The following is a 25,199-nucleotide window of genomic DNA, read 5'->3' as shown; positions in this document are numbered from 1 at the left end:
AAAAAAGAGAGAGAGAGAAACTACACTACTATTTCACACCATTCACAAAAGTCAGCCCAAAATGGATTAAAGATTTGAATGTAAGACCTGAAACCATAAAACTCCTAGAAGAAACCATAGGTAGTATATATATATATATTTTTTTTTAATCTATTTATTTATTTGGCTGCATCGGATCTCACTGCAGAAGGCTGGATCTTTTGTTACAGCAGGCTCAGTAGTTGCAGTGAGCAGACTTAGTTGCCCCAAGGCAGGTGGGATCTTAGGTCCCTGACCAGGGTTGAACCTGAGTCTCCTACATTGGAACTCTGATTCTTAACCACTGTACCACCAGGTAAGTCCTGTCAGTATACTCTTTGAAAACAATCTTAACAATATCTTCTAGATATGTCTCCCCAGACAAGGGAAATAAAAGCAAAAAAATAAACAAATGGCACTGTGCCAAACTACAAAGCTTCCACACAGCAAATGAAACCGCCAACAAAATAAAAAGACAACTTGCCAAATGGGAGAAGATATTTGTAAATTGCATATCCACCAAGGGGTTAATATTTATTACAAAGAATGCATACAACTGAACAACAGCTAAACAACCTGATTAAAAACTAGGCAGAGGATGGGACCTCCCTGACTGCTCAGTGGTTAGGGCTCTGTACTTCCATTACATGGGGAGTGGGGTTATTCCCTAGTAGGGGGACAAAAACTCTGCAAGCTGCCCAGTGCAGCCAGAATTTTAAAAAAAAAAAAAATTGGGCAGAGGAGCTGAATAGACATTTTTCCAAGGAAGACATACAGATGGCCAACAGACACATGAAAAGATATCAAAACCAAAGTAAGATACCATCTCACACCTGTCAGAACTGCTATCATCAAGTAGGCAAGAAATAACAAGCCGTGGGGAGGTTGTGGAAAAAAACCCTCATATACTGTTAGTGGAATTATAAACTAGTGCAGCCAGTATAGGAAACAGTAGAGAGGTTTCTCAAAATATTAAGAACAGAACTACCACATGACCTAACTATTTCACTTCTGGGTATTTATCCAAAGAACATGAAAACATTAATTTGAAAAGATACATATACCCCTATATCCATCACACTATTACTTTAAATAGCCAAGATACAGAAATAACCTAAGTGACTATCCATGGATGAATGGATAAAGAAAATGTGGCATATATATACATACATACATGTGTGTGTGTATATATATAAAGGAATACTACTCAGCCATTAAATCTTGGGGGAATTCCCTGGTGGTCCAGTCACTGGGACTCTGTGCTTCCACTGCAGGGGACATGGGTTCAATCTCTGGTCAGGGAACTAAGATTCTGCAAGCCTGAAAACACAGCCAAAAAATTTAAAAAATAAAAAGATGAAATCTTGCCATCGTAACAACATGAATGCACCTTCAGGGCATCATGCTAAATGAAATAAGTCAGAGAGATATACTATATGATTTTGCTCACGTTGAATTTAAAAAACAAGTGGAGAAACCAAACCAAACAAAACCAAACATGTAGATACAGAAAACAGAGTAGTGGTTACCAGAGGGGAAAGGGTGAGAAGGGCAAAGTGAGTGACATATGGTCTAACTGTATGGCTGGCAACTGGTGATGGAATGAAACTAAGTTTTTGGTGGTGGGCAGGCTGTGGTGTATATAGAAGCAGAAATATAATGTTGTGTACATGAAACACATACTCATATACCAATGTTACCTCAATAAAAAGATCAATTTTAAAAAAAAGAATCCATATTCAACTTTCCTTAGTTATTTAAAAAATGTCTTTTTAAAAGTTGCTTTATAACACTGAAACATATATATTACCATATGTAAAATAGAAAGCCAGTGAGAATTTGCTGTATGACGCAGGGAGCTCAAATCCAATGCTCTCTGACCACCTAGAGGGGTGGGATATAGGTATACCTAAGCAGCAGCATGCCTGATTCATGTTGATATATGGCAGAAACTAACACAATATTGTAAAGCAATTATCCTACAATTAAACATTTAAAACTTTAAAAAGTTGCTTTGTTCATGTGAATGTATAGCAAAACCCACCACAATATTGTAAAGTAATTAGCCTCCAGTTAGAATAAATTTTTTTTAAAGTTGCTTTGTTTGAACCAAGAGCCCAGTATTTTGGTCCACTGACTGATGTGTCTTTAGATCTTTTTCCTTTTTTTTTTTTTTTTAAATATTAAGATATATCTCCTTGCAGTCTGCAAGGAGTCCAACCAGTCACTCCTAAAGGAAATCAGTTCTGAGTATTCACTGGAAGGACTGATGCTGAAGCTGAAGCTCCAATACTTTGACCACCTGATCCAAAGAACTGATTCAGTGGGAAAGACCCTGATGTTGGGAAAGACTGAAGGCAGGAGGAGAAGGGAACAACAGGATGAGATGGTTGGGTGGCATCACGGACTCAATGGACACGAATTTGAATAAGCTCTTGGAGTTGGTGGATTTGCATATTCTGGACATTTCATGAAAATAAAATCTTAGGTTATCCTTTGTGACCGGCTTCTTTCACTTAGCATATTTTCACGGTTCATTCATCTTGTAAACCAAATGTTTGTGTCCCCCTCCCTTGCAAATTCCTATGTTGATACTCTAACCCCCATTGTGATGGTATTTGGAAATGCTTCTTAGTGAGGTAATCAGGGTTGGATGAGATCATGAAGGTGGGGCCCTCATGATAGGACTGAAGTGAAGTGAAGTCGCTCAGTCCTGTCTGACTCTTTGCGACCCCATGGACTGTAGCCGCTCAGGCTCCTCTGTCCATGGGATTTTCCAAGCAAGAGTGCTGGAGTGGATTGCCATTTCCTTCTCCAGGGGATCTTCCCGACCCAGGAATCGAACCCAGGTCTCCCACATTGCAGGCAGACGCTTTACCGTCTGAGGCACCAGGGAAGTCACACATGATAGGATTAGTGCCCTGAAAAGACACCAGAGAGCTTGCTCTGTCTCTCTCCATGATCCCATAAAGAGGCAGTCACATGAGCACACATCCAGAAGGTGGCTGTCTGCAACCCAAGGGAGAGTCCTCACCAGAAACCAACCATGCTGGTACCCTAATCTTGGACTTCAACCCCCAGAACTGTGAGAAAATACTACTATTTAAGCCACCCAGCCTATGGCAGCCTGAGTAGGCTAAGACAGTACTTCAAATCATTTTTTTAAAAATAAGGGTAAAACATTTTATTCTCTTAAATTTTTAATAAATTTAAACAATAAAACAAAATTCACATGCAGTCTCCCTATTTACTCTCTGCCTCCCTCCTCAGACAGTAAAGCATCTGCCTACAATGCGGGAGACCTGGGTTTGATCCCTGGGTCAGGAATATCCCTTGGAGAAGGAAATGGCAACCCACTCCAGTACTCTTGCCTAGGAAATCCCATGGACAGACGAGCCTGGTAGGCTACGGTCCATGGGGTCGCCAAGAATCGGACCTGTCTCTAAAAGTGAGCGACTTCAGTTTCCCCTCCCCTGACTGCAGTGTTTAGTCTGGCCCCCTTTCTGTCATCCTTCTCACACAGGCACAGGGTATCCAACTAAGAAAACAAAACTATGCTAAGTACATGGATACGTGATGAAGGAAGGAGGTGACCTGTGTCCACATTCAAGGTAAAACTGGGAAAGCCTACATTTTCTGGGTCCCAAACAGTTTCATTAGTCAAACTGAAAAAAAAAAAAAAAAAAAATCCCTGGACCAGAAGTTTCAAGGCTCCCAGGACCACCAAAGAATGCCTTGAACTCCCAAACTCCGAATTTATACCCCCGCCTCTTTAGATAACCATGTCTGTTTTCTATGTTTGTGAGTCTGTTTCTGTTTTGTAAATGAGTTCATTCATATCATATTTTAGATTCCACATGTATGTGATATTATATGGTATTTGTCTTTTTCTGATTTACTTCACTTGGTATGATAATCTTTAGGTCCATCCAGTTGCTGAAGATAGCATTATTTCATTTTTATGGCTGAGTAGTATTCTATTATAGATCATTTTATATATAATTCCATTGTATACATATATATATAAAAAACAAAAATTCACAAGCACTCTCCCTGTTCACTCTATGTCTTCCTCCCCTACCTGCAGTCTTTAGTCTATATGTGAAATAAATAGATATCTTCTTTATCCATTCATCTGTCAGTGGACATTTAGGTTGCTTTCATGCTTTGGCTATTGTAAACAGCGCTGCTATGAACATTGGGGTGCACGTATCTTTTTGAATTAGAGTTTTCTCCGGGTATGTGCCCAGGAGTGGGATTGCTGGATCATATGATAGTTCTATTTTTAGTTTTTATTTCCTTCTTAAAAATTCTATTTATTTATGGCTGTGCTGGGTCTTCATTGCGGCAAGCAGGCTTTCTCTAGTTGTGGCGAGTGGGGGCTACTCTCCAGCTGCAGTGCACGGAGGCTTCTCCTGTTGTGGAACATGGGTTCTAGGCTCATGGGCTCAGTAGTTGTAGCTCACAGACTCCAGCTCAGACTCAGTTGTGGTGCGCGGGGATCTTCCCAGGCCAGGGATCGAACCTGTGTCCCCTGAATTGACAGGTGGATTCTTAACCAGTGCACCACCAACGAAGTCCCCATTTTCAGTTTTTTGAGGAATCTACACTGTTTTTCTAGCGGGTACACCAATTTATATTCTCACCAACTGTGTAGAAGGGTTCCCTTTTTTCTACACTCTTTTCAACATGTTATTCATGGACTTTTTAATGCTGACTATTCTGACTGGTGTCAAGTGATACCTCATTGCAGTTTTGATCTACATTTCTCTAATAATTAGTGACGTTAAACATCTTTACTTATGTCTATTGTCCATCTGTATGTCTTATTTGGAGAAATGTCTATTTAGGTCTTTCGCCCCTTTTTTGATTGGGTTTTTTTGTTTTGTTTTGTTTGAGCTTTATGAACTATTTGTATGTTTTTGGATGTTTGTATGCTTTGAACATTTGTATGCTATGTTTTTGTATTTTGGGGTCTATCCCCAGAGTTTCTCTGCACACACAGTTCATATGCTAGTTTGTAGTTTCTTCTTTAAATGTTGTATTCCCATCCTTTTGTGTCTGTGCTCTTTGGCATTTCCAAAGACAGTGCAGGTCTCCTCATGGTCAGGAGCCATCCCGAGAGGCTGTACAAAAAACCAACTCACCTCCTCAATGCAACCTTCACAATAAAGGCAAAGACCTCATACACACAGAGCAGCTGCAAAGGTGGGATTCGTTTGCAGAGTGTTACTGGTCACATACTGGGCTTCTGGATAACCACTTAGACTGCTAAATATTCTTTGATGATTCTGAAGCAGTGGCAGGCAGGGGCAAATTCTAGGGAACAGTCCATACAGGAAACAAACTTCCAAAAATCCCAATTCTCAAAATCTGTTCCTGCTGTTTTCTCATATTCAGTAACTGCATTAGCATTCTTGAACTTCTATTGTTCAAGCATGAACAATAGCATGAGCACGTTCGTAGTCAAGTCCTAGTGTTCTCCAGAAACCGCAAGGTGCCACCAAGGCATTCCCTAGAGATAGGTGGTATTTGCCCTCTCGTAGAAGTCCCTGGGCGGAACTGTCCTACAACCTCACTCACTGCTGTGCATCTCTGAGAGCTTTCTGGAGCCCTTTGATCACCATCTAGATGGCTGCCCAACCCCCATAACAGCTAGCATTTTTAAGGAAACATATCTGTGTACAATAGCTATAAGCACCACTGTGACCTTTCTTGATATGGTAGGCACCTCCTGGCTCCTTGAAAGACTCTGCTTCCCTCTTAGTTTCTTCGTGGTTGAGCAGTTCTGGCTCATTCACTGCTCTTCCCACATCACACTCAGCAGTGGTCACCGTCTTACCACCGGGACCAGTAACTTCATTCCTTTCTGTTGTCATATAATTTTCCAAAATGTATTGATAAACCACATCTCCTTTATCCATTCATCAGCTGACGGACATTTCGACTGAAATTTTCTTTTTTAACTTCTGTGAGTTATATTGCTATGAATACTTGTGTACAAGTTTTTGTGTTGGTGTATGTTTTCAGTTCTCCTGGGTATATTTGTAGGAATGTAGTTGTTGGGTCATAAGGCTACTCATGGTTAACTTTTTGAGGAAATTTCAGTCAGCTTTCCAAAACAGCTGTACTATTTTATTCCCACCAGCAGTGTATGAGGGTTTTGATTTCTCTGTATCCTCACAAACACTTGTTAATCTCACTTTCCTGATAATGTCCCCTGAGGCACAAAACTTTTTAAATTTGAGGAAGCCCAATTTACCTTTTTTTTTTTTGGTTGCTTGTGACTTTGGTGTCATATCTAAGAAACAAGTGTCTATCTAGTCCAAGGGCACAAAGATATACATGCTTTATTCTAAGACTTTTATAGTTTTAGCTCTTGCATTTAGGTCTTTGATCCATTTGGAGCTGATTTTTGTACATGGTGTTAGGCAAGAGCGCAACTTCACTCTTTTGCATATTGCTATCCAGTAGTTCTGGCACTGGTTTTTAAAAGATGATTCTTTCCCCACTGAACAGTCTTAGCACCCTTACTATATTTCAGTTGACCATAAATACATGGGTAGATATGGATTTATTTCTGGGCTCTCAATTCTATTCCATTGATCTATTATGTATATCTTTTTTTTTGGTCATGCCACACAGCTTGTGGTATCTTAGTTCTCTGACCTAGGACTGAACCTGACTCCGGCAGTGAAAGAATCAAGTCCTAACCCTTGAGGAGCCAGAGAATACCCTATATTTCTATCTTTATGCCAAAAACCACTCTGTCTTGATTTCTGTAGCTTTATGGTACATTGTGAACACTTTTAAGACATTTTAATCTATAATAATTTATTTTTCCCTTTCTATTTTTATTGAAGAAACTGAGTCACTTGTCCTGTAGGCATCCCACATTCTGGATTTGGATAATTGCACCCCTGTAATGTCATTTAACATATTTATCTCTGTGATTATAATATTTAGATCAGGACGCTTCACTGGGCTCAGGCATAATTTTCATAGGAGGTGTTGCATTATATCAGGAGACACAGAAGTTCTGTTTGTCCCACTTTAAAGAGCGAATGTTATGTTCTTTCTCCACGATTCATCCATTATAAAGTTTTCCACCAACATTTTACCTGTCATCACATACTCAGGATGACAGCCTTGATCCACTGTTTTCTTAGGTGGTCACTTTCTATCTTCTCTTCTACATATATTACTGTGATTCTTTTATAAAGCAGAACATTCCTTCCTCACCTATTTTCTTAAGATTTGGTCTTGACTCTTGACCCAGTGGCACCAAGGCATGAGTGGCGATCGTCATTATGCAGACTTCTCTCTGATGTGGGAGCCACCGCTATTGCCACCAAGAGGCTCTTGTCAGGATGATGAAACTGTTCACTGGAAACCTGCCCTGGGAGGCCACAGGGCAGGAGGCCCGCTCACTCGTCGAGCAGTGTTGGAAGGTGCTGGAATGTGACAGCGCTAAGACCTGCGGCTTTGTGCACGCAGAGAAGGCAGTGGCTGAGGGCGCCGCACAGCACCAGCGCCACTGCTGGCTGCGGGCGGGTGAGCCTCAAGGTGAGAGCCAGCAAGGATGAGAGCGAAGCTTCAACCAAGTTTGAGGAGCATGGTCCAGTCATCAAATACGATGACACTGTGAAAGATTGTGCCTTTGTACACACAGAGTGGGCAGAGGGTGCCGTGGAGGCTGACAGGGGCCTTGATAGTTTCCAGGCAAAAGAACGCATGTGCAGTTGTCCACAAGCTGCTCTGGACTGGAGTCCACCTGGGATGGGAGACTGGAATGGCCGCTGTCAGTGTGAGAAAGGGGGGCACTGGTCAAAAGAGTGCCCAATAGATCATACGGGTCGTGTGGCGGACTTACCAAGCAATTATAATGAACAGTATGGAGCGGTGCACACACCTTAAGCCATGGGCTACAGGGAATCCATTTCTTACAATGATGCTATCCTACAGAGCACTTGACTACTATAAGCGCTCCTGAGTTTACTTTCACGAGGCAGTAGTGGCAGCAGCAGCGTCTGCACACGACTACGCAGAGCAGACCATGTCCCATCTGCCTCAAGTCCAGAACACAGCTGTGACTCGCCGCCTCAGCTCCGCTTCCGTTGATCCCGACAGACAAACACCTGTTGCCAAACTCAGGCACTGCTGCCGCCACTGCCACCACTTCCTCCTGTGATGGAGGGGACAGGAGCCCCCTGCCTCCCGCAGCAGGGCTGTGCGCCCCACAGGTGGAGAGGGCTACGGTTACGGGCTAGAGAGTGAGCTGTCTCAGGCTTCAGCATGCAATTCTCTGTGACGTGGCCCAGTACCAACCGGAGCAGTACGCGGACTGAGCTGGGTACGCAGCCTTTGAAAGACTGGAGGTGGGATTACTGCAGACTGCAGATCCTCACGCTGTGGTCACACAGGAGAACTTGCTCCACGTGGTTCCCCTTGCTGACATGTTTCCACGGCTTCACGTCTCAGTAAACAGAGGAGTTTGTGACCAACCCTGTTTTCTTTTTTAAAGAAGCTTTTGTTGTTGTTGTTTATTTATTTCGGCTGCCCTGGGTCTTCATTGCCGTGTGGGTTTTCTCTAGCTGTGGCGAGCAGGGGCTCCTCTTCGTTGTGATGTGCGGGCTTCTCATTGTGGCGGCTTCTCTTGTTGTGGAGCACGGGCTCTGGAGTGCAGACTTCAACAGTAGTGGCCTGTGGGCTCCAGGGCACAGGCTCAGGAGCTCAGGTCAGGGGCTCAGCCGCTCTGTGGCGGCAGGTGGAATCTTCCCAGACCAGAAAGAACCTGGGTCCCCTGCACTGGCAGGCGGATTCTTAACCACTGGACCCCCAGGGACGTCTCTTTCTTTTTAATTCTTCTAAGTTGGCTTTTTCCTTTCCTCCTGATACCAGCCTCTGCAGCCTTTCACTCTGCCCCTTATATTCTCAGCATTTGAGCAGCCCTGGGTAAGGGTTCTGCTGCCACCCCCTTCTCCCCTACAGCAGAATCCCTCGTATCTTGCTTTCTTTAGCTGCTGAGCCTTTCTCCCTGTCTACTTGCAACGTCTCCTTTCCCTTTAAAATGGCATGTAGAGGCGAGCAACCTTTTACTCTTCTGTTAGCTCTGGACTCTAACATTGAAGCTAATCCTCTGAAACTGCTAGGACAATTGGGGTTTTGGTTGTTGCTGTTGTTCTTTTTATGTGACCTGTGATTGTGGCATAACATTAGCTGAAATTCAGCCTTGTCTTACTCCACTTTTTTAAAAAAATATTTTGACAAATAAATATTTATAACACTTTAAAAAAAGCATGATTCTTTGTCTTTACTTACCAGCTTTCAGAATGAGTTGTTGCCTAACATCTTCCAAAGGTAATTAATGATGATTTTTCAGTTATCACCTTGAGTTCATTAATTTTTAAATTTTTGTTTTTCAATCCATTAAAGTCAGGTTCAGTCAGTCAGTTCAGTCACTCAGTCGTGTCCAATTCTTTGTAACCCCATGGACTGAAGCAGGCCAGGCTTCCCTTTCTATCACCAACTCCCAGAGCTTACTCAAACTCATGTCCATCAGGTCGGTGATGTCATCATTTCAAAGTAAAAACTAAATGATAAAAGTCATATTCAGAAAGTTCTTTCTCCCCCCTTATTTTTCCCTCCCTGATAAAACAATTTCATTAGTTTTTGGTTTTTCCTTATATTGGTTACATTTTTAAAAAACAAGCATATTTTTCATATTTCCTCTCTTTGCCTACAAAGGTGGCATTTTACCCATATTCCTTTGCACCCTGCATTTTTTAAAATTTATTTATTTTTGACTGAAGGATAATTGCCTTTCAATATTGTGTTGGTTTCTGCCATAGCTCAACATGAAGCAGCCATAGGTATTCATATGTCCCCTCTCGCATCTTGCTTTTTAAAAACTATTTTAAAATAAAATATAAAAGTAACAGAAAAAATGTATAGTTTAATGAATTATTATAAGATAATCAAATCTTATATCTACCATGAAATCAAGGAATAGAACCTAGTAGGCCACTGCAGAAGGCCCTCCATGAGTCCCATCTCAACTACCAAACAGTAACCACCACCCTGACTATGACAGAAACAGTTGTCGGGCTTCCTTCTGGTTTTATCAACCAAGTGTGCTTCCCTAGACAGTAAAGGTTTTAGCTTTGCCCATTTTTAAAATTCATATATCTTTTAATCCTCTTTTAACCCACAGGATTTCTCCTCCATTCCATTCTTCCATTTACAATTCATCTGTTAAAGAAGCCAGGATAGAAACTTCCCTGGTGGTCCACTGGGTAAGACACCAAGCTGCTACTGCAGGGGACCTGGGTTCAATTCCTAGTCAGGAAATTCGATCCCACATGCAACAACGAAGACCCGGCTCAGGCAAATAAATTTTTTAAAAATTTAAAAAAAAAAAAAAGAACCTAGGATACATGTCCAAGAGTGCCCCCAGTCTAGCTTTGCTGGTTGTGCATTCGTGGTGCAATTCAACATGTCCCTCTGTCCTGTGCTTTTTTGCACATTGCAGACTGGATCAGACAAAGTTTAAATCCTTTGTCACAACTACAGGTGATGCCAGGTCCACTCTTCTCTGATGTTGGTAGCTACCGATGCTTAATGTCTAGACTCATTAATTTATCGAGGGTTGCTAAGTGTGATATTCTCACTCACATTTCCATCTGATCACGCCTTTTCCCCTGAGGCAAACAGAGTCAGTAGCAGATGGCAGCTCTGCCAAGATGTCTGATATGAAATAGGATATGTCACAATATGACATATTGTGCTTTCTTCCCACATCTGACCTCTATTAAATCAGAAAGTCTCCAGCCTTGTGTGATTTGTTTTCAAATACCGGCTTCCCAGAAAAGGACTGGCTGGCAACCAGACATGCACAGCCTTTGCCCTTGTGATCCAAAGCACCTGAGTGATTTTATCAACAGAGACTCCTCCTGGGTCCACAGACCAAATGCTTGGAGCAGGCGGTACACTTCTGATAGGTGCTGCATGTACATGATCCGGGTCAGCACATCTGGGAAGCTTGGCACGACACCAGATCCCTAGGGCATCTCCCAAGCTGGAGTATTGTCTTAGGTGAAGCAAAACATGAAAACTTGCCTGTCTACAGAAGTCCTGAAACAGGAAGATGCGTGACTCAGCGTTTCCTTAGAAGCACGTATCTAGCACAGCACTATTTGGGTCATATCTACATATTTGAGATACGTTTCTCTATATTCATTAACTTTTTACTTAAATTGATTTGTAAAGAAAACTCCACAACACTTAACATTGAGAGAAAAACAGTTCTCACTCACCAAAATGAGAAGCTAACATCAAGGAAAGTAAAATAACATAAGTTCAAGTGAGAAAGCATTGCCTGCTGAGCTAGGGAAGTGCTGTTTTGGAAAGGGAATTTTAGCAAGGATTTCTGTTTGTTTGTTTTTGGCCGTGAGGCTTGTGAGATCTCAGTTTCCTAACCCCAGGTATTGAACCTGGGTTCTAAGCAGTGAAAGCAGAGTCCTAAGTCCACTGGTCCAGTCCACTAGACCTCCAGGGAGTTCCCTAGCAAGGGTTGTAGAGGTGTTTGAAATACAATAGCACCAGAATGAGTCCTTTTCCCAGAGCAGTCATTCTCAACCTGGAAGTGACATTTAGCAATGTCTAGAGATAACTCTTGGAGAAGGCAGTGGCACCCCACTCCAGTAGTCTTGCCTGGAAAATCCATGGACAGAGGAGCCTGGTAGGCTGCAGTCCATGGGGTCGCTAAGAGTCGGGCACAACTGAGCGACTTCACTTTCACTTTTCACTTTCATGCATTGGAGAAGGAAATGGCAACCCACTCCAGTGTTCTTGCCTGGAGAATCCCAGGGACGGGGGAGCCTGGTGGGCTGAAGTCCATGGGGTCGCAGAGTCGGACACGACTGAAGCAACTCAGCAGCAGCAGCAGCAGCAGCAGAGATAACTCTGGTTGTCACAAGTGGGAGTGGGGGCACTATTGGCACCTAGTAATGGGTGGAGGCCAGGCTGCTGTAAACATTCTATCGTGCACAAGGCAGCCACCCTACAACAATTTTTCAGCCCCCATACGTCATAGTTCTGAGACTGAGAAATCCTGTCCTAGAGAAAAAGAGTTGAAAAAGAACTGAAAAGAAATGTCCTCACTCTGAAATTCAGTGTTTTTTAATGCAAAGTACCCTGTTACACCATCCAACATTAACTGATGGCACACAACCCACACTTAGAGAAAGCTATCTAAATGACGTAAAGCCTCGGAACCAAAGCACCAGTGCTAAAAAAAGAACACCGCTATCAGAAAACGGAGAGCAGTCCGCAGACCCAGCCGCCGGGTCACACTGCACTGCAGGCCGCTCTTACAGTCAGCATTCATCAAGAGCCTAGCACTTGCTGGCACCGTGCTGGGGACTGGCAAGCTGTGATTCCAGTAAGACGGATGCAGGCCAGTGGCGAAGGCAAGCAGGTAAATAAATGAGTAGAACACAGTATCACTGAAGAGTGTGTTCAGCTAAAGGGAAGATGAAAAAACACCAACTGGTGGGGGGGTGCGGTGAGGTGCCAGAGAAGGCGATGATTTCAGTTCTTAACCCTCCCAAGGAGCTCCCGCGGGTTAGAAGCAGAGCTAATTCAAAAGCAATGCATGGCTTCTGGCTTCTGGTAGGGTATATGCTTCTGACATTAACTGTAGAATGGATTAAGATTTGTAAATGTACTCTAAAGTAATTTTAAAGAAAAAAAAAAAAAGCAGTACACTTGGAATATCCACTGCATTGCTGTTTACACTTCAAGAAAGAAAACTGGAAACCATCTGAATGCCAAACAACAGGAAAGCACTTAGCATAATCTGAGAACTGACTGCTGTTTACTGGGTCCTGACCATGTGCCAATGAGTTTACATCCTGTGTAGGCAAAATGATTATACCTTTTTCTCCTTGTAGCAACTGCGAGAATTAATCTTCCCATTCCCTGAGAAAAGCCAGACTCAGAGAAGACAGGAAAAGGGAGTTTTTTCAAGCAATGCTGTAGAAACTACCGGAAAGTCTTATTTTAAATATATATATATATATATTTACTTATTTGGCTGTGTCAGGTCTTCACTGCAGCATACAAACTCTTGGTTGTGGCATATGGGATCTAGTTTCCTGCCCAGGGATCGAACTCAGGGTCCCAGCATTGGGAACACAGAGTCTTAGTCACTGGACCACCAAGGAAGTCCCGGAAATCTTTTTTTTTTTTTTTAAATTAAGCATAACCCTAAAAAAAATTAAGCATAGCCCTTACCTCACACTATGCATACAATAACTTGAAATGGATCATAGATGAGATTGTAAAACCTAAAACTAAATAAATTCTAGGAGAAAATATTTGTGACTTTGAACTGGGCAAAATTTTCTTATATTTGACTCAAAAGCACAAACCATTAAAAAAAAATGGTGTTGTGGGTGAGGAATAACAGGAATAAGTTAGAATAATGCTGTTAGAGTATTGTTTTTATAGTTATCATCTACTATGGCAAGTGATATGGATCTCCCATTTGTGTAGTGATATAATGTTTCCCTTTTAAATAAATGTGTCTAGGCTTCCAAAATGTGAATGGCCCTAAGGAAAAAAATGTGCAAGTAAGACGCTGACTCTGAAGCTAGAACCTTGTGTGCAAATTCTGGCTCCACCTTACCTTGGGCAACGTGAGCGTTCTTGTCTTCCCTCAGACTCCTCATCTGTAGAATGGCCTTGAGACAAAACTCTGACCTCAAAGGGTTATGGGAGTATTTACCAACAGAAAACTTAGAACATGGGATGGTATCCAGGAGCTCAGTATTTACTATAATAATTATTATTCACTATTATAAAAGGCAGCAAAGACATGTCTTGGAAAACTGAAGCTTTTTCTTTTATTCTTGAATTATTCCCTTTATTGATATTGCTTTAGCACCATCAATAGAGATCTGTGAGGAAAACACTTGATTGTGAAAGAAAGAAAGAAATCCAGTGTGGAACTAGTCACATGGGACCCCTGAACATTCTGAACAGCTCCTGAAAGCTGCTGATGTCCTTCTGAAGGACTCCAACCTCTGACCTTCAACCTCTGACCTCCAATGAGCAAAGAGACTCAAGAGTGAAAGAACAAAGTGTGGAGGGCTCATACTTCTGCTATTCTCAGAAAAAGTGACTGTTGACAAAGGGACTCCAGCAGACCTTTGTGCCCAAAAGCTTCCTTGGAACAACACGACGAAAAAGAAACCAAAAGGAGTGAAGCAGATCATTAGCTGGAGGGCCTTGAGCTCCACAGCTCATGGGTAGAAACTTGTGCAGAGGTTTACTCTCTCTATGCACCCAAGAAAATGCTGCCAAGAAAGTAACCAAGATCATCAGAATATGGGGCAGCTGGAGCTCTGACACACTACCCTTGTGGGCCTGCAATCATTCTGGAAGACTGCTTGGCAATTCTAATAAAAGGAGCTATATGATTCTACTCCTAGTATCAACCTAGAAAAATCAAGAGCCATGTGCTCAAAAAACAACAACAAAAAGAATATGCATGGCTACTATATTTGTATCATGAATTATATGCAGTCCCAAAAGTTGAAAACAATTCAAATGTTCATCAACAGAAGAATGGTTATACAAATCTGGTATAATCACACAGTGGAAGACTGCTCAGCAAGAAAAAGGAACAAAATACTGATCCATGCGACAACATGGATGGCTCTCAAACACACTGCCAGTGAAAGACGACAGACACCAAAGAGCACTCGCTGCATAATTCCATTTATTTGAATTCAAGAATAGTCTACAGTTACAGAGTCAGGACGGAAAGGGGCATGAGCAAATCCATAGTGATGGAAATATCCTGGTTCTTGACTGGGGTGGTGGTCACCTGGGTATACACAACTGTCAAAGGCCATCTGCACTGGGAGGAATAGTGTCCCCCAAAATTCATGCCCACCAGAATCTTAGAATCTGACCTTATTTGGAAATAGGGTCTTTGCAGCTGTAATTAGTTAAATTAAAGTGAGTCCATACCAGGTTACAGAAGGCCCTCGTCCAAGGACTGATGTCCTTATAAGAAGAGAAAACAGAGACACACAAGGCGAATACAACGTGGTGACTGAGACAGAGATCAGAAAAATAGGTCCACAAGGCATGGTGGCTGTGAGCAACCAACAGGAGCCAGGAAGAGGCAGTGAAAGGTCAAGGAAATCACAGCCTCATAGACACCTTGATTCTGGGTTTCCAGCTTCCAGACCCATGAAAGAACACACTTCTTTTCTCTTAAAGCCACCAAATTTGTGGTACTTTGTTACAGTAGCCCCTAGGAAACTAACAGACCATCAAACAATGTTTAAAGTCTGTGCCTTTTAAATAATTTTACTACAGCTTTAAAAATTGCAAATAACATTGGAAACAGGAAGTTGGTGATGAGGGTTCCAACCTGGCTTCAGTTTCACCATATTAGACAGAATACCTGAAGGAGAGCGAAACCCTGTTACTCAGAATCCACACTGAGAGAAGCCAGGCACTGCCCAAGGGGTCCCTCCCTCCCAATGGCTCTCCCTTTCACAATCAACCACTATTTGCATCTGTTTCCTCTGCCCACAGCAAAATGCCTCTTTCACTCTCTCAAACACAAATATTCGGGTACTATAGGCAGTACTACCCAGGAGAGCCACCGTGCAGATGTCCCATTCAAAAATGAACCAACCCACTTCTCAGGGAGTGCCAAGCCTCAGAATTAAAGGCTGCAGAAAAGCCTGGTTAGGGGCCAAGCACCTTAACCCAACTTTTCAGTAACTCACAGATTTGTTATCTGGAATGCCAACCTTTAAGAATCTTTGATTCCTTTGCTTTCTGTAGCCCAGACACTTAGAAAATGGGACTTTTTATTTCATTATTTTGCTTCATCTTAGAAGACCCTGACCCTGAGAACTTTTCACCTGTAGATATCTGCATGAGGACTGGGGTCAGCAAAGGTTAGGTAGATCACTGAAAAATATAACCATTCCGGCTCTCCCATATTTATGGCTGCAGAATTTGCCAGGCATGAACTCACTGATTCCACACAAGGCTAGAGATAGAATCACTATTATCTTTACTTTTTGTTTACAGAAACTGAGGACCAGAGGGGTGATGTAACTTGTCTGAGGTCACACAGTAGTACACAGAGGAAGGATCTCGGCCCAGACAAACTGGCCTGGAAATCTTAGCCACCGGGCCGCACTGCCAAGTAGATGTCTCTTCTTTGGATTGGGCACTGCATTCCCCAGTGACTGAGAACCCAAAGGTTTGTTATAGATCCAGAGCTCCTTCAACTTTTTTCCCCTTCTTGAGAACCATTAGAGCACTGAGTCCCAAGGTCCATTGGGACATCCTCTAAAGCACTATATAAACAGAACTGAGTGGAACAGGATTAAGGTTGTTTAATTTTGTTTTTGGGGTTTTGGAATGTTTTGTTTTATTTTGAGATGAAAGCTAACCAAACAACTATAGAGCTAAACCAAAAAAGACTTAGATCAGAATCAGGCATTTTTTCCCAACTTGATGAAAAACCACAGTTGCTTTTTTTCCCCACATTTTTCTTTTGGTGGCATTATGCAGCTTGCACAACCCTAGTTCCCTGACCAGGACCACACCCCTGCACATGGCAGTCAAAGCATGGAGACCTAACCACTGGACCACGAGGGGATTCCCCAAACCCCATTTCTATTGTCCACTATGCCAGGAAGGAATTTGGAGCTGGGCTTCCTAAAAGAGAATCAAACAAAGGGTTCCTTACTTTGCAGGCGGGCTCTTCACTGTCTGAGCCACCAGGGAGGCCCTTAGGAAAGGACACTTCAGCCCACATGTCCCACATGTCCTGACTCTGTACATGTCCAGAGACCCTCTCCAGAGGAGTCCACAGCAGTTGACTCAAAGAAGACTCTCCAGTAGGGTGGCACGCACATTAAAAGACCAAAAGGAGGGAATTCCCTGGAAGTCCAGTGGTTAGGACTCGACACTTTCACTGCTGTGGCCCAGGGCGATCCTGACCAGGGGCTGAATCTGGGCCATGGCTGTCAAAGTCCAGAATCCTAACTACTAACCCACCAAGGAGCTCTCAGAAACTTAACATAACGATAGACCCCAGGAAATCCATAAATATTGAATAAGCATTTAACAAAAACACATTATCCTGATTAAAAATCCTTAAGCAGGATTCAGTGGATAATTCCTTAATATGACAAAATATATAAATCTCAGTTATAAGCCAGCATTCTACTTGACTAGAAAACAACAGACACATTCCAACTAAAGAGAGAAATAATACATCTGCGTGCACTATCACTGTGCAGGAGGTCCTAGCCACTGCAACTAGATACGCTAAAGAAATGAGAGACAAAATGATTGGATGAAGGGATGCAGTGGACGGCATGGTGACTATAATTAACAATACTGTACTGTTTATTTGAAAGTTGCTAAAAGAATAAATCTTTAAAAGTTCTTGTTATAGAAAGAATTATAGCTACTTGTGGTGATGTTAACTAACTTATTGTGGTAATCACTTCATAGATATACATATATCAGATCATTATGTTTGTATCCTAAAATGACTACAATGTTATATGTCAATTATATCTCAATAAAAAACTAAAAAAGAACTGGATGGGAGGAGATAAAATTATTTATATTTATAGATGAAATAATTATAAGCCTAAAATGGCTACAAGAATCAATTAAGAAACTACTACAAACAACAGCCAGTTAGAAAAGACTCCACAAAAAAATATGTATCTAGGAATAAACCTATCAAAAAATGTGCAAGATACATAATAAAAAAACTGTAAACAATACTAAAGTGCACAGGAGATTTAAACAAATGGAAAGCTACACCATGTACCTGGATAAGAACATTCAACATCATCAATATGTCCATTCTCTAAAGTTAATGTATACATTTAAAACAATCCTAATATATTTTATGAAACAAAAAATTTAAATGGCCAACAAACTCATATTTTAAAGTGCTTAACATGACTGAGCAACTGAGCACACATACAACCTCATTGCTACTTCAGAAAATTAAATCCACACTAAATTACCACCAGAGTAAGTAAAATCCAAACGACCAACAAAATCAAGTGTTGCAGGAACTCAAAATAACTGGAATTCTCAGACACTACTGGAAGGAGGGTAAATGGTTACATATCTATTTGGAAAACTTTTTGGCAGTATTTTCTGAAGTTGAACACGTGCATATCCCATGCACAAGTTCTCATAAGCAAATACCCAACAGAATTGTATATATATACACACACATACATGCATAGACACCAAAAGCAGTATGTAACATTATTCATGATAGCCAAAAACTGGGAAACAACTTAAATGTCCATCAGCAGGAGAACAGATTTTAAAAACTCACAAATTGAGCAAAAGAAGCCAAATACAAAAGAATCCATTTATATAAATTTAAAAAAAAAACCATCAAAACCAAATGCATGACATAAGAAATGAGAATGATAACTACCTTCTGTAAGAGGGTGAGGCAGTAACTGCTTGGAGGCCAGAGCGGGGCTTCTCCATGCTGGTACCACTCTAGCATGGTTCGCTTTACTACGTGATAATTCATCAAGGCTAATACTTACAATCGGTCCCCTTTTCTGGATGTGTGTTATACTTCAGTTTTTATTAAAGCAAATCCAGTAAAAACACCAACACATGGGAATGTAATTATATGACAGATTTTAACGTTCAGATAGAAAAATGAATAAGAACAGCCTGAAAGAGATCTAAAAATAAGGGCAGCAGCCCTTCAATATACTAAAAGACATTTTTAAATATTATAAACCATGGCAAGCAAAACAGTGTGAACATGAGTGAACATGAATAGCCAAAGAAACCAATGGAAAAGAGTAGCAAGTTCTGAAATAGACTTACATATATATGAGAAAATAAGCTTATGATAAACAGTTTATGATTAAAATAGCTCTCCATTCAGCAGAAAAGAGATAGCCATCTGAAAAAAAAAAAGTTGATTTGTACCTCATAGCATACATCAAAATAAATTCCATATGGATCAAAATTTGAATGTAAAATCATAGAAGAACATGCTATCTTGAAGCGGGGAAGACCTTTGCACCTATGATTCAACACCGAGAAGCCACAAAAGAAATGACTGATAAATCTGACTGCAAAAAATGAAAGTATGTGTAAACAGAACCAACAAGCCATCAATAAAAGAGGGACAGTAAACTGGACATAACTTTTATCAAACGCAAAAGGCCATCCTTCCCTAATAGATAATCAGTTCCTAGAAACAAAAAGGCAACGATCCAATTTTTAAAACAAGCAAAGAGTATTAACAGTCACAGGAAAAGAAATAGAAATGGCCTGTAAACATATTCTAGGTTAATGAAGACTCAAATGAGTCACTGCTTTTCACCTATCAGATTGGTAAAACTCCAGCGATCTGACAACTTAATAAGCTGGCGAAGATGTGAGAAAACAGTAGCTTCTCATCCAAAGCTGGTCGAGGTGCAAACTGGCACCAACTTAAGGAGGGCAAGTTGGCAGTATCTCTTGGAACTACAAATACAGACACCTAGCAACCTCGTTTCTGGGAATTTATCCTGCATATAGAATAAGCACTGGCAAAATGCCACATATACAGCAGTGTCTGTGATAGCAGAATGGAAACTGCTATCACACAACAGAACTGCATAATATATTCAGTGAAACAGCACGGCTCAGAACAGTACCGTGTATTCTATTTTGTAAATTGTGTTGGCAGAGGTGACAGAGCATTATACAGACATAGATACGGATGCTATTTCACAGCTAATATATGCCATATATAACACACTTATACATATCGATGTATGTTTGTACTTGCATAAAGAAATGCTATATTAGAATAATACACATAAAAGCATCCGAGAGCAGCAGCTCAGAACCTCTTCAAGATGGTGTATCCTTAAGAGAAGATGCTCGTTAATCGATTTCATGGACTTTTTGTCAGGATGATAAAGTGAACTGGGAAAATGCATATACTGCAAGTCCAGAGATTTGGGGGGGTCATGAGGGTAGCCTTCTATCAGGAGATTCCAAAGCTTTGTAAAGGATCAGCATTAATTAGGTTAAATCCAATAAACTAAAAACAGTTCTCTAGGGGAGGAGGGTACTGGGTGGCTATGGAACAAGAGTGACAGAAAAACTTTGACTATAGTCGTTTATTATGGAAAAGGCAATGGCAAGCCACTACAGTACTCCTGCCTAGAAAATCCCAGGGACGGAGGAGTGACTTCACTTTCACTTTTCACTTTCACTCATTGGAGAAGGGAATGGCCACCCACTCCAGTGTTCTTGCCTGGAGAATCCCAGGGACTAGGGAGCCTGGTAGGCTGCCGTCTATGGGGTCGCACAGAGTCGGACATGACTGAAGCCACTTAGCTGCAGCAGCAGCAGTCCTTTATTATACGATGTTTAAACCACGAGAATGTATTACTATTCAAAACAGGAAACAAGAAAAAAAGAGCTGCAGTTCACGAGCTCCAAAAACTTGATCAAGACCCACAACATCTTTTCCAGCTCATGTTCCAAGAGCATCTATCTGGTGGCAGGGGTGGGGGCTGTGGTAGGGAGGCTCAAGAAGGAGGGGATATATATATTATATATAGCTGATTCACTTTGTTGTACAGCAGAAACTAACACAACATTGTAAACAACTATACTCCACTAAGAACACAGCCTCTGTCATTTATCAACAGGTAATGTTTAATATTCACGCGGAGTTTTATTACCGTGTAATAGCTAACTCACATTGCCAGAAACATCTTGTGTCAATAATGCTATTGAATAACATCGTGAGATAGAAAGATCTTGGGCAACTCACTTAACCTCCCTTAAACTTCAGTTTTCTCTTTGCCAAAGCAAAGCTAAATCTCCCCAGAAATGCTGTGGAGTACGGGTATGTGAGTGTTTCCAGAACCACAAAGTGGCACCAAACAAGCCCTGCATGTACAACAGCTATGGAGAGGGGCATGGTGGCCCACTCCAGGGTTCTCGCCTGGAGAATCCCATGGACAGAGGAGTCTGGTGACTGCAGTCCATGGGGTCACAGAGAGTCACAGGACTGAAGCAACTTAGCACATACACATACTACAGCCAAACCTCTGCTAGAATCAATGTGACCTGAGGAAGGGTACTTATCAAAGGTCAGTGTGCCTAACCATCACCTGGAGAGGCTGTTAAAACACAGGCTCCTGGGCCCCACCCTGAGATGTCATTGAGTAGGTCTGGGGCCCAGGAACTAGCATTTCTAGCAAGCTTGGGTGATGCCAATACGGTAGTTTAAGGACCACATTTGAGTGGTCTGTTTCAGAGCAGGGCTCTTCAAACTGAGATGTGTAAACAAATGACCTGGGAATCTTCTTAAAATACAGATTTCTAAGATCTAGGGTGAGACCCAGGACTCAGCATTTCTTTTTTTTTCTTTTCTGGCCATACCGTGTGGCTTGCAGGATCGTGTTTTCCCAACCAGAAATTCTCCCAGACTAGTGAAAGCGCGGAGTCTTAACCACTGAGCGACCAGGAAATTCCCAGGACTCAGCATTTCTTTTCTTTTTTTTTTTTTTGCTGGGGTAGCGGGGCATGCCATGAAGCTTACAGGGTCTTACTTTCCCACCCAGGGGCTGAATCCAGGCCCTTGCTAGTGAAAGCGCAGAGTCCTAACCGCTGGACTGGCAGGGAATTCCCAGGACTCTGCCTCTCTAACAAGCTCCCAGGTGTTGTAAATGCTCCTGGTCTGCAGACTACACTTTGAGGACCAAGACCGTGGACTATCCAGCTCTATTTGTTTAGACAAGGAAACTGTATGGGAAAAAGTAAATGACTTACCCAAGACCACTTGGGCAGAAAAGTGAAACTCTGCCATGGGGGCTGCCATCCCCAGACCTATATCACAAGCCTGCCTCAGCCAGCAATTGACACCAGCCCTTTAGAAAATGGTATGGAAATGTACTACATCATACACAGCCCTCTATGCTTCTGAGAAACCAATCACTTGCCAGGGAGCTTAGCTCAAATCACCAGTCTGTTCTTTTCCAAAATGCACTTTTGGCCAAATTATTTCTTTAGCTGAGTCACCTTCCCCTCCATCAACTCAAGCCTTTGAGAGGCCTTGCGATTGAAACCTGAGGAAGCCACAGAGTGCTTCTCAACATGTGTGGTCTGACTGTGAGGAGAAGAGGGTAAGGCAAAGCAGAAATGGGGTGGGGAAGCTGATCCTTGGGAAAGCTGAGGAATTTCCTGATATATGGCTCCCTTATGACCTCAGATGGAGAAGGGAATGGCAATCCACTCCACTGTTCTTGCCTGGAGAACTCCACGGACAGAGAAGCCTGGTGGGCTACAGTCCATAGGGTCGCAAAGAGTCAGACACGACTGAGTGACTAACACACACACACACGCATATGACCTCAAATGGACTTCCCTAGTGAAGCGTCTGCCTGCAATGTGGGAGACCCAGGTTCAATCCCTGGGTTGGGAAGATCTCCTGGAGAAGGAAATGGCACCCACTCCAGTATTCTTGCCTGGAAAATCCCATGGACGGAGGCGCCTAGGAGGCTACAGTCCATGGGGTTGCAAAGAGTCGGACACTTTCACTTTCACTTATGACCTCAAACCCAACAGAACTGGGCTAAGGATAAAAGCTATGACTAACCTAGACAGCATATTAAAAACCAGAGACATTATTTTGCTAACAAAAGCCCATCTGGTCAAAGCTATGGTTTTTCCAGGAGTCATGTATGGATGTGAGAGTTGGACTATTAAAGAAAGCTGAGCACCGAAGAATTGATGCTTTTGAACTGTGGTGCTGAAGACTCTTGAGAGTCCCTCGGATTGCAAGGAGATCCAACTAGTCCATCCTAAAGGAAATCAGTTCTAAATATTCATTGGAAAGAATGATGCTGAATCTGAAGCTCCAATACTTTGGCCACCTGATGTGAATCTCAATTTCTAGTCCAAAAAACACATGGTCCCTGGTGGCTTAAGTTTGGTTTCCCCAGAAGGAGAACCTGAGACAGGGGTTCAGTTTTACATGAGTTTTGGAGGGCAAACTTTCCAGAGAAACCTTCAGGTGAAGGAGCACGGGGAGAGGATAGGGAAGGGCATGTCCTGGAGGTCTAGAGCATTTTTAAATAACATCAGAGTCCTCCCAGCCTAGGGCAAGAAGGCTGGGCTTTCATACCTTTGCCAGCAGGTATGACCCCATCAAGTAACTCTGGCAAGGTGGCTTAGAGAACATCATGAGGTCTACTGTCCCTGGCAGTTCAGGAGTAGAGATAACAGTGGCTAAAGGCAACCTGATGGGCGCCAATACTTCCAGTTCGGAGAGACTCTCAAATATTTTTTCCAAACAAGAAGCCCTCTACATTACAAAAGACAGAAGGTAAGAAAAGAATACAAGGATTTTTTTCATTTTCAGAAGAATCCTGGAGTCTGTACTTAGAGTAAGTGCTCGCAGCTCCCTCCCCCTCCCCCTCCCCCACTGCAAGGTGACCCCTCCCCTAGCTCCACCCACTGTCCGGCTCTGACTGCCCGTTACTCATCAGACTGACCCCTCCTTAAGGACTTTGTCTATTCCCTCTGCCTAGAATGCCCCACCCCAGCATTTTGCCCAGCTGACTCCTTTATGTCAACTGAAACATCACAGGTACCTCAAGTGCACAGCACTGTACACTTCTCTGACCAGCCCAGGTCATTCCCTGTCGCACTCTCTGTGGCACTTCTGCAGGGCACTGGTCTCTGCAATCGTTTTAACTGTGTTCACATGGGTGTTATCTTGTAATCATAAGAATGAGTGTTGTTCTGACCCCATCACTGTGTCCCCAGAGCCTAATGCACCCAGAAAACGGTGACATCTGATGAACAACATCTGTGTGAGTAGGGCATTTGGGTCAGATGCTGAAATGCCAATAGAGAAGGAGAACTAGGTCAGCTAAACACTCAGCCTAAGAAGCTGGAGGAAAAACCCAGCCCAAGGCCAAGACGGGGAAGGAGAGAATCCACCGAGAGTTTCCTTGGCTACTCAATTCCTTTCTCCTCTCCCAGTTCCCTCAACGTGGGACCAGAGTTAGCACCAGCCCTGGGGAGATCCTTTCCCTTTTAGACGGGCACAGACCTCCCAAACGACCAAGGGAACCTGGATTCCAATTCTAGCTCTGAGCCTTCCCCTTCCTGCTGGTACTTGGGTGGGGCACTAGGATCATGCCAGTCTGGCAGGGGTGCTGAGAATGCCACTCCATGACACAGCATCACTCAAGTGCACAGCACCACTCAAGTGCACAGCACTGCACACTTAAACCAGGCCAGGGTACCCTCCTGCCCCTGGCTGCCTCTGTGCTCCTCCAGCTCCAGGGCAGGCTCCATCGCAGCCACCCTGGCTCTGGGCACCTGAGACGCCAGCACATTACCCAGCTTTTCCCACATGCCAGGAACTGTGCCAGGTGTTTGCTCATCCGTTTGCCTGATGGCACTGAATTGTATCTCCATTTTCTAAGTGAGGAGATTAAGACTGAGAGAGTCGGCCACTGGCAGCAGGACACAGCTGGTGAGTGAGGGGCATTAGCTTGGAACATCGTCCATTGGCCACTTTTATCCGACTTATTTAAGTGGTCTGTCACCATGGACTCACTGAAGAGAGCAGCCCTGGGAGGAAGCACCATTACCTTCATTTCACGGAGAAGGGAACTGCCAAGGAGCTCGCGGCCTGCTAGGTCGTTTCCACGACACTCGGGAATGCAGACTGGCCTTCTGGGTCTGGTCCCTGCGCTCTGGCTGCCCAGCCGTCACCGGCTTCGTTTTACAGAGGCCAAGAGTTCCCGGAGAGAGGCAAGTGCGGGGCGGGAGATCCAGCAAAGAGGCTGCGAGCGGGACCGCCCAAGCCGCGAGCGCGCACGCACACCCCGCACACCCCGCACACCCCGTGGGGAGCTGCGGAAGGCGCTGCGCCCCTGACTGGGCCCTGGCTCTCCTGGGGCGGCTCCTCTGCGGTGGCAGGTGCTGGCAGCTATGTCTGACGTTCGGGTTCTCCCCACCCTTGCCCTTTGCCCCCTCCCTCCCTCTCCCCATGATGACTGAGCACGGAACCTGGTCTCCTTGAGGGACAAGGCCCCTGATTCTTCTCC

The 25,199-nt window shown here is 43.1% G+C and overlaps 1 protein-coding gene and 2 pseudogenes across 3 annotated transcripts in view; 1 reads left to right on the top strand and 2 right to left on the bottom strand.

Moving 5' to 3' along the window:
- IL34 (interleukin 34) overlaps positions 1-25,199 on the bottom strand; it is a 61,249-nt gene that overhangs the window by 18,780 nt on the left and 17,270 nt on the right. The window lies entirely within an intron of this gene.
- LOC120872873 lies at positions 4,991-5,925 on the bottom strand (annotated as a pseudogene).
- LOC120873346 lies at positions 7,389-25,029 on the top strand (annotated as a pseudogene).

This window comes from Oryx dammah, unplaced genomic scaffold, assembly GCF_014754425.2.
Source record: "Oryx dammah isolate SB20612 unplaced genomic scaffold, SCBI_Odam_1.1 HiC_scaffold_13, whole genome shotgun sequence".
NCBI classification, from domain to species: Eukaryota; Metazoa; Chordata; class Mammalia; order Artiodactyla; family Bovidae; genus Oryx; species Oryx dammah.
The sequence above is the reverse complement of the archived record's forward strand: the minus strand, read 5'-3'. Positions and strand labels throughout refer to the sequence as shown.